This window comes from Pteropus medius, unplaced genomic scaffold (genome assembly GCF_902729225.1).
Source record: "Pteropus medius unplaced genomic scaffold, Ma_sr-lr_union100, whole genome shotgun sequence".
In the NCBI taxonomy this organism is placed as follows: Eukaryota; Metazoa; Chordata; class Mammalia; order Chiroptera; family Pteropodidae; genus Pteropus; species Pteropus medius.
The window spans coordinates 4,400,898-4,406,384 of NW_024345601.1; the positions used below are offsets into that span (position 1 = coordinate 4,400,898).

Consider the following 5,487-nt stretch of genomic DNA (forward strand, 5'->3'; position numbering starts at 1 on the left):
ACTTCTGGTGCACTGGTCATGCTCTGTTTCTCTTCTGTGAGCTGGTTACATGGGTGTATTCACTTTGTGAAAAAAGTCACTGAGCTGCATACTTCAATTTGTGTCCTTTTCTGCATGCATGTTCTATGTTAATACAAGTTTTTAAAAGAAAATTTTGAAATATATAGCACTTCTTCAACCTGGGTCAAAAGATGAGGACAACACCAACCTGGAGCAGTATGAGAGAAAATGAAGCCTTTGTTTTTCGAAGTCATGAGAGGATCGTGTAGCGCTCTGGGGCGGCCTGCTAGTCGTCCTTTCAAATCTTATCTTGATTTTCCTGGATATAGGGCTGCCTAACAAGAGGCTGCATTTCGGTCTACAGCCATGTCACCCTGAACATGCCCAATCTCGTCTGATCTTGGAAGCCAAGCAGGGTTGGGCCTGGTTAGTACTAGGATGGGAGACCACCTTGGAATACCAGGTGCCGTAGGCATTTTAAAAAAAAAAAAAAAGAGGCTGCATTTCCCAGCCTCTCATATTGGGCCAGTGGGAAGTAGGCAGAATTGAAGGAGATGAGCAATTTACTGATATCTCCCACATAGGATGAGCCACTTGCTGCAGACTTTTGCTTTTGCCCTTTCTCTTATGCCTGAATGTGGAGATGGGAAGGACCCATCTTTGACCATGCAGACAAGAATAACATCTTAGGGGATGGTAGAGCCACAAAATAGAAAGAAAACCTGTCTCTGGGTAACTATGTGACTCAGAATCACCCTGTCATCCTAAAAGAGCTAGAATGTCGACATGAGAGAAAAAAAAATCTCTTATTTAATATGCTATATTTTAGGGTTTCTTTGTTACAACAATTAAGCCTCTGCCCTTTCCCAGATGTTTCATAGTGCAGCTGACATCATACAACCACAAGCAGCAGGGACTTGAGGCTCATAGGCTGCAGCTGTGGAATTACCTAATGGGCTGAAGTCGGTCAGAATTAACATGTAATCTGGGACCTTCACAGCCATAGCTGTCAAATTGAAATATAGTGAAGTTGGAGCAGCAATTCTTAATGTGTGGCCCCCAGAACAGCAGCAGCAACAGCACTGGGAGCTTGCTAGAAATGCAGATTCTTGGGAGACATGTCAAGATGTTGAAGAAGATAGAGACTGTGCATGCCTCCTTTTGTAATGACACCAAAATTGTAACCAAACTACAGAGCAACCAGCATGTGGAGTCACCTGAGATCTGGGCTGAACAGAAGCCCTACAACTAGGGACAAAAATAAGAAGTCACCTCAGATAAGTAGGAAAGGTGGAGACATGAAATGGCCAGGTCCCACAACAGCGTGTGGCTGTCAAGAATTGGGAAGGCTATCTTGGTTGCATAGCCCCCTCCCCACCTGAGGAGCAACAGGTCCTGGCCCCATGCTGGGCTCCCCAGCACAGGGTTCCAATGCCAGCAAGAGAAGTCCCTACAACCTCTAGTTGTGAAAACCAGTGGAGGTTGTGGCTGAATGAGATGGAGGGCTAAGGGAGTCACAGGTGTTCCTCTTAAAGGGCCTGCACTCAGCCTTACTCGATGACAGACTCACTCACTCGCTCGTTCAGAGCTCCAGTACTGGGGCAGCTGCTCAAGGAGTACCAGGGAGATATGGGAAGACACAGAGTTGTCTGGCTTCGGGGCGAAAGCTGGAGGAGTGGCTTTCCCCAAACAGAAGTGCTGGCAGTGTCCATGTTCCTTTGCTGAGCCCTCCCCCTTCACAGCATACAGACAAGGGTGCCATCCTAGCTGAGTTGCTATCAACCTGGATAACACTGGTTACTCCACCCAGGTGATTCCCTGAGACTCTGCCTCTCCCAACTTGTGGATCCACCCAAGCCACTTCCACTAGTTCATTTCGTACAAATGCCTGTCTTGGATTATTCTGTGGACTTTTCTAAAATCTCTCAAAGCCTCACAAAATCCAAAGAAGCAGCATCTGGCCTCAGCATACCCTGTATCTCTTACTAGCAGCCCCAAGCCCTGCACTAGCGGCAGCCAGCCTTGGTTTCTAGCTTGGCCTCTCGAGGCACCTAAAAGCCCAGCATGAGTGGCAGCCATCTGTGGATTGCTTGGTGACTCATATCAGGTGGCCTCGGAGATGCACAAGCTTCAGCTGAACTTGGCTTGCAGCTGGACCCCTCCCAAGGCTGTGCCGCTGGGCCCCACAGGATCTACTACATAAAGCCACACTACTAAGACCAGGAAACTTAGGAGCCCTACCTAATATCTAGAAATGGATACAGGGAGATAGCCAAAATGGGGAGACAAAGAAGCATGTGCCACATGAAAGAACAGAACAGAGCTCCAGAGAAAGATCTAAACAAAATGGAGACAAGCAATCTACCAGATGCAGAGTTCAAAACACTCGTTATAAGGATGCTCAGGAACTTAGGGAAAGAAGAGATGAACTCAGTAAGAACTTTCATAAAGAGATGAAGAGGACATTAGAGGGAATCAACAGAGTGGATGAAGTGGAGGATTGAATCACCAGTACTAAGGATGAGGTAACAGAGGACATCTAATCAGAATGGCAACAAAAAAGAATCCAAAAAAATTAAGAGAGTTTAAGGAGCCTCTGGGACAACATCAAGCATAACAATATTCACATTATAGGGGTACCGGAAGGAGAAGAGAGAGAGCAAGAAATTGAAAACCTATTTGAAGAAATAACGATGGAAAACTTCCCTAACCTAGTGAAGGAAGTAGACATACAACCCCTGGAAGTTCAGAAAGACTCTCAAATAACATGAACCTAAAGAGGCCCACACCAAGACCCATCATAATTAAAATGCCAAATGTTAAATAGAAAGAAGGAATCTTAAAAGCAACAGAGAAAAGTGATTAGTTACCTACAAGGGAGCTTCCGTAAGACTGTAAGCCAATTTCTCAACAGGAACTTTGCAAGTCAGAAGGGTTTGGCACAAAATAGTCAAAGTGATGAAAACCTAGGATCTACAACCGAGATTACTCTACCCAGAAAAGCTATCATTTGGAATCGAAAGACAGATAAAGAGCTTCCCAGACAAGAAAAAGCTAAAGGAGTTCATCACCACCAAGCCCATGTTACAGGAAATGTTGAAGGGACTTCTTTAAGGAGAAGAAAAAATATGAATTAAAAATATAAATAAAGAATGACAATAACTACATATCTATCAACAAGTACTTCAAATGAAAAAGAATTAAATACTCCAATCAGAACATAGGATCACTGAATGCATAAGAAAACAAGACCCTTATGTGTGCTCCCTTACAAGGGACTCACTTCAGATTGAAAAACACACACAGTTGGAAGGTAAAAGAATGGAAAAAAAAATTTCACGATGGACCTAGAGGGTATTGCGCTGAGTGGAGTAAGTCAGATAGAGAAAGACAAATGCAATATGATTTCACATACATGTGTAATCTAAAGAACAAAACAAACAAACAAACAAAAAACAGAAACAAACTTATAGATACAGAGAATATTTTGAGGATTGCCAGATGGGAGGGAGTGGGGAGGTCGGTGAAAAAGGGGGACGGAATTAAGAAATATGAATGGGTAATTATAAAATAGTCATGGAGATATAAAGTGTAGCATAAGGGATATAGCCAATAATATTGTAATAACTATATATAGTGTCAGAGGGGTACTAGATTTATTGAGTGATCACTTTGTGAATTATATAGGTGTCTAATCACTATGTTGTACACCTGAAACTAATATAATATTGTATGCCAGCTATAATTAAAAAATTAAAAAATATTAAAAAGAAAAAAAAGAAATGTAAAATCTTGGGTTCCATCCTGGATGGAAAAATCAGAGACTCCGTGGATGAGGCTCAGCAATGTGTGTGTTCACTAGTCCTCCAGGGATTCTAATGCACACTCATGTTTGCCCTCCCCCTAAGCCTAAACACTGGCTTGTGGGGGTAAGAGTGGGGAAGACAGCGGTGTGTGATCAGCAAGCTTTTTCTGTAAGGGGCCAGATAACACATTACATTTAGTATTCATGTCTCTTTTCAGCTCCTCTTGACTGTGGCAGTTTTTCAGACTTCCCTTATTTTTTATGATATTGTCAATTTTGAGGAGTACAGGCAGGTATTTTGTAGAATGTCCCTATTTGGAATTTATCTGAAATTCTTCTCATGATTAGACTGGGGTTATGGGTTTTGGGGAGGATGACCACAGAGGTAAAATGCCATTCTCATCATATCACGTTGACAGTGTATATTATTCATAACTTGTCAATGTTGATGTTGGTCTTGATCACCTGGCTGAGATAGTGTTTGTCAGGTTTTTCAACTGACATTACTCTCGTGTTTCCCCTTTCCATACTGTCCTCTTTGGAAGGAAGTCACTGTGCAACCCACACTTAAGGAGTAGAGAGTTATACTTCACATTCTAGAGGAATTATCTCTGTTGTTACTTCACATCCTTACCTTCTGTCCATGCCTCTAACCACACGGTCCTGCATCTGCTCGGGTTCCTTCCCCAGAGCTGCTCAGACTAAGTTCCCTAGTACCTTCACAGACAGGGAACACTTTTACACTCTCAACTCCCTTGACATTGTTGGCCACATTCACCTTTCAAACTCTCTTCAAACCGGAGTCAGGCAACGAAGGCTTACATCTGGGCTATTGATCTCACTGGAAAGCCGCTCTCATTCACCATCTCCGCATCTATAAAATGACAATAATAACAGTGTCTAACCTGTCCTGAGTAATTACTGCTGTGTAAAGACCCGCCCCAAAATTGAGGAGCTTGAAATGCTATTTATTATTTCCTAAGATTCTGAGCGGTTGATGGTCTCAGCTGGGTGGCTGTCCCTTATGGTCCTTTGAGTGGTTGCAGTTAGATGGTTCCCAAGGCATGGGTTGCCTTCATGTACATGCTGAGTCCTAGACTGGGGTTTTGGGAGCAGCTGGGGCTGGTCAGGCATCTCTCTCTCTCTCTTTCTCTCTCTTTCCCTCTCTCCCACTTTCACACTCTCCCTCTCTCCTTCTCCACCTCCAACATCATATAAGTCAGAATTTCTCAAAATATTAATGTGTTGGGTGCTCATTTGTCTGTAAGGAACAATAGAAGGCTTAAATAATAGAAGGCATTTTTCACTCATTAAAAAGGATATGAAAATGGACAGTTGCAGACATTGTTTCAACTGCTCAAGGATGCCATCAAAGTCCCATGCTCTTGCTTTCTGCTCTGCCAACGCTGGCATCTGGGCTTTCCTCAGGATGCTGGCACCCGCATGGTCACAAGATGGCTGCCACACCTCTAGACCTCCAGTAGAACAGAGTTTGTTTAGGACTCATTTGATGTAACTATGTCACATGACTATAACTAGCTGAAAGGGAGGCTAAGAAGAGAGAATGGAGCTTGGTACATTACCATTGCCCATAATATTGTAGATCTGTTATCAAGGAAAAGTGGAAAATGGATATTTAGTAGGCAAAAAGATGTTCGCTACATTATGTCAGCCACACTATG

The 5,487-nt window shown here is 43.2% G+C and overlaps 1 non-coding gene across 1 annotated transcript; it reads left to right on the top strand.

Annotated features, from left to right (window-relative positions):
* Positions 1 to 356: 356 nt before the first annotated feature.
* On the top strand, positions 357 to 475 carry LOC120612044 (5S ribosomal RNA). The gene has a single exon (XR_005655342.1). It is a non-coding gene; the product is annotated as a 5S ribosomal RNA (ribosomal RNA).
* Positions 476 to 5,487: the final 5,012 nt, after the last annotated feature.